Source organism: Pinus tabuliformis, chromosome 4_2 (assembly GCF_031772625.1).
Source record: "Pinus tabuliformis cultivar Carrire ecotype Pingquan chromosome 4_2, CPIR1, whole genome shotgun sequence".
Taxonomy (NCBI): domain Eukaryota; kingdom Viridiplantae; phylum Streptophyta; class Pinopsida; order Pinales; family Pinaceae; genus Pinus; species Pinus tabuliformis.
Window position 1 is genome coordinate 92,625,652 of NC_142304.1, and position 9,913 is coordinate 92,635,564.

At 43.9% G+C, this 9,913-nt stretch overlaps 1 non-coding gene and 1 pseudogene across 1 annotated transcript; both read left to right on the top strand.

Moving 5' to 3' along the window:
* Positions 1-1,872: 1,872 nt before the first annotated feature.
* Positions 1,873-2,026, top strand: LOC149168465 (5.8S ribosomal RNA; annotated as a pseudogene).
* Positions 2,027-2,273: 247 nt separating this feature from the next.
* On the top strand, positions 2,274-5,673 carry LOC149168466 (25S ribosomal RNA). The gene has a single exon (XR_016259996.1). It is a non-coding gene; the product is annotated as a 25S ribosomal RNA (ribosomal RNA).
* Positions 5,674-9,913: the final 4,240 nt, after the last annotated feature.

The window sequence follows — 9,913 nt, forward strand, 5'->3', positions numbered from 1 at the left end:
CCTTTTCCAAGCACTTCTCCTCCTTGATCCACCCCTGCACAGTAAAAAGCCAGTTAAAATCACATGCATGATAATTCTAATAACTTACTCAAAAATACAAAAAGATGTTTTCTTCAGATAAAGGTAGTCTAGACACATGCATTTCACCTTCATAGAAGTAATGGCATCTCTCTTAATAGTTTGCATTCTCTCCTTTGCATTAGTAGGACTAGCTGGTAGAATTAGGGTTTGCTAGGGTTTGCATTACTTGTTGGCTTTCGGTTTCTTTCCGCAAGTAGATTAGCTTCCTTTGAGTTAGCTTCCATCCATCAGTTAAAAATCTTCTTCTAAGAGCTCATAGAAGTTGGATTAAGCCCTTAGCAAACTTGTGCCAGCTGACCAAGTGACAGTTGCGGCAAGAGCTAGTACTTGTGCATACAGCACCGTCGCTTCCAAGTTTGTTACGAACTACCGGGTTGATAAAAGTAAAGAAGAGAGTCCCATGAGTTGCAGCATTATTACTGCAATACTGGAGCCCACCAAGACCTTAGCCTGCTAACTAGCTATGCAGAGGTTTCCCTTTATGGCCAGCTTCTTAGAGGGACTATGGCCATTTAGGCCATGGAAGTTTGAGGCAATAATGGGTCTATGATGCCCTTAGATGTTCTGGGCCACACGTGCACTACACTGATGCAACCAACGAGTTTTTCTTCCTGGTTCAAGAGGATCGGGAAATATTCTCAAATTGCATCGTGATGGGGATATACCACTGCAATTATTGGTTTTCAACGAGGATTTACGAGTAAGGGCATGTCATCAACTCATTTTGACTACGTCCCTGCCCTTTGTACACACTTCCCATCGCTCATACTGATTGAATGATCCGGTGAAGTGTTCAGATTGCATCGATGATGGTGGTACACTATTCTCAACATCGTGAGAAGTTCATTAAACCTTATCATTTAGAGGAAGGAGAAGTTGTAACAAGGTTACCGTACGTGAACCTGTGGTAGGATCATTGATAGTAGGGGTTTTCTTTTTTGGTTCGGGTTGGTTGGGTTTTGATTGTAATGTGGGATTGTGTGGTGTGTCTCTAGTGGAGAGGGTTTGGTGTTTGGCAAGAAAATTGTTGGTTGCTTGTCTTGAGGTAACACTTGTTTTCTCGTGTGTGTGTTTGCAAGCCATGCTTGTGCTTGTCCAACCCATCCTTTGTTTTTCTTTTCCCAATGTGTTTTTGTAGGGGGTACGGAAGCTTGTTTCTTCGGAGCCATTTCGACAATATGTTCAGCCAGGCATGGTTGCTGCAGTTGAGGTGCTTGGGAAATATTATGGATAAATTTGGACTCATTCTTAGCGATGGTGCTCAGTCTTTTGTTTTTTGGAAGGCATGGGCCAAGGGTGCAGGCTTCCATAGTTGGTTCTCTCGAAAAGGTGACGGTGGTTGATGTGTTGCTTGGGTGAGCTTTTTTGCTGGTGGTTAGGTCAAGGATTTCTTTGAGCCTCCCCTTCTGAGTCGGTAGCCACATTTGATCTCTATTTCTTTAACCTTGTTTTCTTCCCTTCTTCCTTTCAGTCCCTAGCTTTACGGAGAAAAGGGAGAATTGTTGTGGACTAGTGTTCGGGAAGGATTAAAAGTAGTGCGAGCTCCCGAGGTGGCCACCCTAGTCCTTCTCGATTGATGTTCCATGCATTTCCCCCCATTTTGCGAGGGCGTGGGGCTCAGGGAGATTGTTCTCTATTTGAGCCTCCTCTTGTGAGGGGGGTAGACACCTTTGTTTCTCTTTCTTTCATGCGTATTTCTTCCTTTCCTCCTTTTGGCCCTTAGCCTTACATTTGTTATGGGAGGTGCCCCTATTCAGTGTTGTGGTGGATTTTTCGGTAGTATGTGGAAACGACTCTCGACAACGGATATCTCAGCTCTTGTCACGATGGAAAATGTAGCAAAATGTGATACCTTGTGTGAACTGAAAAATCCCATGAATCATCGATTTTTTGAATGTAATTTGTGCTCAAGTCCTCTGTCGAGGGAACGTCTGTCTAGGCATCGCATCCCATTCAAACATTCTCCCTACAATATGATAGGGAGTAGCGGAGCTGGTCATCCATGCCCAATGTGGTGCAGTTGGATGAAATACCTCAAGCAATGTTTCGTGGCATGCATCAGTGAGCGGTGATCTTGTCCCCTTGGATGGGCAGTTAGTGTTAGTTGATGTGGGCTTTGTGTGGCATTAATCGAACTTGCTTTGCTCTCTCTTGTCCTCCCATTGGGTAGGGTCGATTTAGCTCCAATTTTGCAACCTCATCTCAGGTGAGAAAACCCGTTGAGTTTAAGCATATAATTAAGTTGAGGAAAAGAAAGTTACAAGGATTCCCCTAGTAGCGGCAAGCAAAACAGGAAGAGCCCAGCATGAAAATTGGGTGGTAATGTCGATTGAATTGTAGTCTGTAGAAGCATCCTTAGTGGTAGTCCTGGGCCAAGTCCCTTAGAAGGGGGCGCCTGAGAGAGTGAGAGCCCCATTGGATCGGGACCCTGCCACATCACGAGGTGTTGTCGGTGAGTCGGGTTGTTTGGAAATGTAGCCCTAATTGGGTGGTAAATTCCATCCAAGGCTAAATATGGGCGAGAGACTGATAACGAACAAGTACCGCGGGGGAAAGATGAAAAGGACTTTGAAAAGAGAGTTAAAGAGTGCTTGAAATTGCAGGGAGGGAAGCAGATGGAGGTTGTCGATGCATCTCATTTGGATGTGGAATGACTCAGGTTAGTCCGTCGCTTAACTTGAGGTGCAAACCAACACGGGCTGTTGCATCGTCACAAGTGCGGTTGGATTACTGCCTGTCGGTTTTTACTACCTGTCAATTTTGCGTTGCAGTGGTTGAGGAATGAAGTGTGTGCCCTTGTAGTAGGCTATGTGCACCTGCACGCTCATGGTGTTGGTTGGCGGGCTTTCCATTCAACCCGTATTGAAAAATAGACCAAGGAGTCTAACATCTATGCAAGTTGGTGGGTTTGAAAACCTGTGAGGCGCAAGGAAGCTGACGGGTGAGATCCCCTCTCTAGGGGGGTGCATCGTCAACCGACCTTGAGCTTATGTAAAGGGTTTGAGTGCGAGCACACCTGTTGGGACCTGAAAGATGGTGAAATATGCTCGAGCAGGGTGAAGCCAGAGGAAACTTTGGTGGAGGCTCGTAGCGATACTAATGTGCAAATCGTTCATCTGACTTGTGTATAGGGGCGAAAGACTAATTGAACCATCTAGTAGCTATTTTCCTCTAAAGTGTCCCTCAATATAGCTGGAACTCTCGTACGAGTTTTATTAGGTAAAACAAATGATTAGAGGCATCAGGAGTGTAATACCCTCAACCTATTCTCAAACTTTAAATAGGTAAGAGGGTGCAACTGCTCCATTGAGTCGTGTCATGGAATCGAGAGCTCCAAGTGGGCCATTTTTGGTAAGCAGAATTGGTGATGCAGGATGAATCGAAAGTCAAGTTATGGTGTTGAATTGTGCACTAACCTATATCCCATAAAGGTTTTTGGTTGATTAAGACAGTAGGACAGTGGTCATGGAAGTCAAAATTTGCTAAGGAGTGTGTTCCAACTCACCTACCAAATAAACTAGCCCCGAAAATGGATGGCGCCGAAGCGCACAACCTATACTTGACCATCGGAGCAATTTCCTAGATCCGATGAGTAGGAGGATGCAAGGGTCATTGAGAAACCTCAGGCATGAGATTGGGTGGATCAGCCCCCAGTACAGATCTTGGTGGTAGTAGAAAATATTCAAATGAGAACTTTAAAGACTGAAGTGGGGAAAAGTTCCATGTGAACAACACTTGGAAATGGGTTAGACGATCTTAAGAGATGGGGAAGACTTGTATCAAGGGTGCACTCTGCATGAGCATCGAAAGGGAATTAGATTAATATTCTCGAACTGGGACATGGTGGCAGGCAATAATGTTAGGAAATCTGGAGACATCGTCTGGGGCCCCAGGAAGAGTTATCTTTTCCTTTTAACAGCTTGCCCGCCTTAGAATCAGTTCACTCGAAGATAGGGTCTAGTAGCTGGAATAGCACCACATGTCTTGTGGTGTTCGGTGCACCCTCAATGGCCCTTGAAAATCTTGAGGGCCGAGTACCGTTCATGCCCGGTCGTACTCATAACCGAATCAGGTCTCCAAGGTGAACAACCTCTAATCAATAGAACAATGTAGGTAAGGGAAGTCGGCAAAATGGATCCGTAACTTTGTTAAAATGATTGGATCTAAGGGCTAGGCCTAGGGGTCTATGCCCTCAACTCATGCGCTATCAGCAGTCTACCAAAGCTACTCTTGTAATGAGGATGAGAAATCACGTGCCCATTGGGTTATGGGCATAGAAGGCTCCCTATCGGGGGATTTTCCCTAGGTAGTAAACAGTTGACTCAAAACTAGTATGGACAAGGGGAATCTGACTATTTAATTAAAATAAAGCATTGTGATGGTCCCTGCGGATGCTGATGCAATGAGATTTCTACCCAATGCTCTGAATGTCAAAGTGAAGAAATTCAACCAAGCGCGAGTAAAGAATGGGAGTAACTATGACTCTCTTAAGGTAGCCAAATGCCTCGTCCTCTAATTAGTGACATGCATGAATGGATTAACGTGATTCCCACTGTCCCTATCTACTATCTAGAGAAACCACGGCCAAGGGAATGGGGTTGGCAGAATCAGCAGGCAAAGAAGACCCTGTTGAGCTTGACTCTAGTCCAACTTTGTAAAATGACTTGAGATGTGTAGAATAAGTGGGATCCATTTTCAGCGTAAGTGAAATACCACTACTTTTAACGTTATTTTACTTATTTAGTGGGGCGGAGGTGGGGCACTGCCCCTGTTTTTGGCCTTAAGGCATGTTTTGGTGGGTCGATCTAGGTGGAAGACATTGTCAAGTGGGGAGTTTGGCTGGGGTGACACTAAGATAAGCTCAACGAGAATAGAAATATCATGTGGAACTAAATGGTAAAAGCTCATTTGATTTTGAATTTCAGTACGAATACAAACCATGAAAGCATGGCCTATCGATCCTTTAGATTTTCAGAATTTGAAGCTAGAGGTGTCAGAAAAGTTACCACAGGGATAACTGGCTTGTTGCAGCCAAGCGTTCATAGCGACGTTGCTTTTTTATCCTTCAATGTCGGCTCTTCCTATCATTGTGAAGCAGAATTCACCAAGTGTTGGATTGTTCACCCACCAATAGGGAACGTAAGTTGGGTTTAGACTGTCGTGAGACAGGTTAGTTTTATCCTACTGATGAACTGAACCGCAATAGTAATTCAACTTTGTACGAGAGGAACCGTTGATTCACACAATTGGTGATCGCACTTGGTTGAAAAGCTAGTGGCGTGAAGCTACCGTGTGTCGGATTATGACTCAATGCCTCTAAGTCATAATCCATGCTAGAAGCAGTGCATGTCACTCTTTGACTGTATCTTGACACGTAGTAGGGGTATCGCTTTGTCACCCCAGAGGAATGTGTCATTTGCAAACCACGACCGTGAAGCATCTCGGTTGGGGTAGCTTTGAAGTTCAATTCCAAACAGTCATTGAGAATAATCCTTTACAGATGACTTAAATATTCAACAAGGTATTGTAAGTGGTAGAGTGGCCTTACTACCATGATCCATTGAGATTCAACCCTTGTTTGCCTTGATTTAAAGCTTCTCTCTTGTCACAAACAAATCTGGACAACCCTCCCGCTCTCGAGCCTTTGCCTCTTCCTCTAGATGACAATTTTTTTCTGCTTGGTGGTGGGGAATTTTGGTTTTACACGTCGAGACAGAAAAGGCACCGAAGCTTGAGAAAATTGGGGTTTCCATGTCACGCTCCGGCACCCAAAATTTTTGGGTTTTCATGTAGCACCCCAACGCCAAAAATTTGGGGTTTCCACATTGCGACGAAAAAGGTGCCCAAGCATGGGAAAAATTGGGGTTTCCATGCCGCACCTTGGCGCAAAATATTTTGGGTTTCCACCCGGTGCCTAAAATTTGGGGCTTCTGTCCAGTGCAAAAAATTTGGGGTTTCCATGTTGCACCCAAAATTTGGGGTTTCCATGTCGCGCCAAAAATTTGGGGTTTCCACCCAGTGCCTAAAATTTGGGGCTTCCGCGTCACGCCCAAAATTTGGGGTTCCCAAGTTGTGCTCCGACACCCAAACCTAGGGAAACTTGGGGTTTCCATGTTGTGCCACGACTGAAACTGGTAGCGCCCAAGCCTGGAGAAACTTGGGGTTTCCATATCATGCCCTAACACCCTAGCCTGGGAAACTTGGGGTTTCCATGTCACACAACGACCGAAACCGACAGCTCCCAAGCCTAGGGAAACTTGGGGTTTCCATGTTTGTTATAGACATTTTTGTGCCTTACAGCATTGAGCATGAAATGTCCATAATTCAAGGGATCAAAAGTCCCTAAAGATGTTGTTACAGCTCCTAAAGGAACAAGGTCAACCAATGATAGCTTCTCCCAGAAGTTCTCCACCAAAAACCACTCAAAAACAGTCAATTCAGGATCAATTCAGAGGCTCCACTAGCTGTCTGCGCTGAAATGCAGAGATTACACTAGCTAGGTGCACTGCAACGTAGGTAGAAGCACTACTAGGGTGCGCTGAATGGGAAATGACAAATGGCAAGTTCATTCAACGAGGTGGAAAGACCCTGGAAGCTTCCAGAATCTTCTCCAATGACACTTGCCTCAATGATTCGACTAGTGATGAGTAAGAGGTTCTCAACCTCCAAGTGGAAGCAAGAACTGACAGAGAGAAGCCACAAGTCAAAACATGAGCTGACTCATCCTCTCTGCTCACATCTATATATGGATCTCTCACCCAGAGGTTCAGGAGGCTGGAATTTTGTACTTTGCAGAGAATTGTTGTTGGTTTGAGATTGACATTAGCACATTGGGTGATTTATGCTTTGTTGGAGGAGAGGAATGGATTCCATCGCTGGGAGGTAGATGCTGGATCAGAACTCACTTGGTTGTATCTCTTCTCAGACTTTATTATCTTATCAATAAACTATTTGAGTTTCTCCTACATGTTGTATACCAATGATGTTTTGTTATGCTTACATGTTTAGCTTAATTTGATCTTGAGCTTTTTATGAATGTATATCTATATCTTTGTGTAGTTTCTCTCTCTTGTGATCTTGCAGGAATTCGGTGAAGCTGGGCCGGTGAAGGAGCAAGAAGCTGGGAGCTACTGAAGAGAGGAGTGATCTGGATCGACAAACTAGCGGAAGATACAGGTTAGTTAAATCCTTCTTCCTCACTTGCATTTCATAAAGAAGAATACTTGAATAAGTTTACCTGTTTGTTGCTAAGGCACTATCACCTCTTAGAGTGGGATAGGGACATTCTGTATTGGATAATTTTCCCAACAACAAATTGGCGACTCCACTGGGGAGAGTATTTTGTTGGTTTATTTGTGTTTCTGGTCTTGTTCTTCTCATAAACTCAGGAGTGCCAAATCGAAATGCACTTGCCATTTTCAAGTGCAAAGTAGAGATCTGCCACTCTAGCCCACTCACTGGGCCTGTTTTTATGATCTGAACAAACTGATCCACAAGTGCTCTAACAACCCTTTGTGATAGATCTTAGTCCTCCTATAAATCATCCTCCTAATTGTACCTAATTGATAGCTTTGATTTGGCCAAAAACTGTTGATTTAACTGCAAACCGTAACCCAGAACCAAGAAACAACTCTCATTTTTTCTTTAGCGCAGACTCTGTGAAGAGGTTCTGCATTTCAACGCAGGTCCTATGAAGGCTACCTGCGTTGAATGTCAAAACCTCTGTGTTGAGAGTGCGTTGATCAGTCTTTGCCTTGTGCAACTGTGGTTCCCTGCTTCCTTTTGCTCAGTTTGATATCTGTCTTTTTCAGCCTGTTATCAGTCAGTGTACCTATCTGAAACCCCTTTTCTTTGCCTCAATTCCGCCTTAGTTGTATAAAGAAACTGTATTTGTTCTTTGTGTATTTGTTTCATCATTTGCAGTTTCCCATTACAAAAGTAAACTAGTCATACTGCCGCCCTTAGATCTAGACCTGTCGTAAGTGTCGTTTTGATCTTAGGAGTGAGTTTGTTTGATGTTCACAGTTGATTTAGATTTTACTTTTGTCGTTTGGTTTGAATTTATGCATTTCTAGTGTTGAAACAAGTAAATCATAAGGTGTCGTAATCGTCTTTTGATTTTGAAAAAGGAACTTGTTTATGTTTTCACTTGAAATCGAATTCAAATTTATACAACAACTTTCTTTTTAGGCATCAATATTAAGGAAGCGAAAACAAATACATGCATTTGTGCATTTGCATTTTGATAGTTTGCATGCTTTGATTTAGGGAAAAGTGCATTACAGTGTGCTCTATGCTCTTTGCGAAAAGTTGTATCTTCCTTTCCCCTTGTAGCTAGGATTTTCATTGTTGAAAAGATATGAAAGCTTGCTTATTGTCTTTAGACTGCATTTAGGAATTGTATCATACATCTCGTGGTGATCCAAAAAGGAAAACTTCTAAGAAAGATCAACCTAAAATAAATTGAATGAACTTAACAACGCTTTGTAACATAACGCACAACATAGAGGTCTAGGCTAGAGACGTGTTCCGGTGTCGTAAAACCTGGTGACTATCGATCTCGCTGATGGTTGGGTGATTCCTCCTGAGGGACGATAGCGCCAGTATGGATTGTGCTCCCACGTACCGTCGAGTATATATTGGGAGACCCCTATAGGCATAAAACCTTTATCCTTAGGAAGCTGTGTCGACCGCCCTACTGATCGCAATGCACTGAACACAACATTCGGGAAGAATGACCGCCCGTACCTTAAAAAGTATTCTGCGGTTTTGCAAAAAGTTTGGCACACCCTCTACCTAGAACTCCAGAGCAGTTCCTTTTGGCCTTTTTCAGACTCTATAACGGAAAAATTCCATCCGAGCATTTGTCACTTGGGGCTCATTAAAACATTGAAGGAGACTAGAGTCATCTTTAGCTTTTTCTCGACTCTTTAAAATTGAAAAAGCAAGTTGTGTCTAAAGCGTCGTTAAATTTTTTTTTAAACGGAACAATCACCCCTTTTTCCTGCATTGATCTTTAGGTTGAGAAAATGGAACCCACCAACCAAGGAATTCCCCTTGGTGGAAATCCTAGTCCCTTCTCCTCTTGGGGAGATGTTGGTGCGCCCCATATGGCCACGTTGTCGCTTCCAGGACTGACAATTGGCTTGCCGGTCTGGCTCTTATCAACCAATGTCGTTCAGAACACCATTATTCTTGAACAATCAAATCAACAGTCAAACCAGTCCAGAGTTGCCCACCAGCCTTCTACATCCTCTAATTCTTCCTCTCCTACTTCTTCTTCGCTTGACGGAACTAGTAAAACAAAAAACCAGGTTCCTAAGGAGAAGAAGGAAAAGAAGAAGAAAGAGAAGAAGAAGAAGGAGCCAAAAGCGACTGGGGGCAAACAAGTGTCGTCTGACAGAAATCCACACACATCACTGACTAGGCCTAAATCACCATGTGTCATATGCAAGGGAGACCACTTCCATAGAGATTGTCCCTGCATCCCTCAGATACTAAGGGACTGGTCTCCCCGTTTGCACAATCCGGTGGCATCAACCTCTGATAGCCATGTTGAATGCATACCATCAACTAGCGAGAGTGAAGTCCTTGAAAAAAAAGGGAGAGCTAGATATCCCTATAGACTGTGCGAAGGCAACCACGCCATCCACCGTTGTCCCTTCTTAGACGAAGCAAAAAGAGTTTTGGATGATCGTCCGGTTTCACCGCTGCGACTTCCTCCTGGATATAAAAAACTCTTGTCGAGTCCTTCGTTAGTTGAAAATCCAGCTGGCCCGCTCAAGTGGTCAGCTGAAGCGCCGGTCATTGAAGATGAACCAGCTGAATCCAT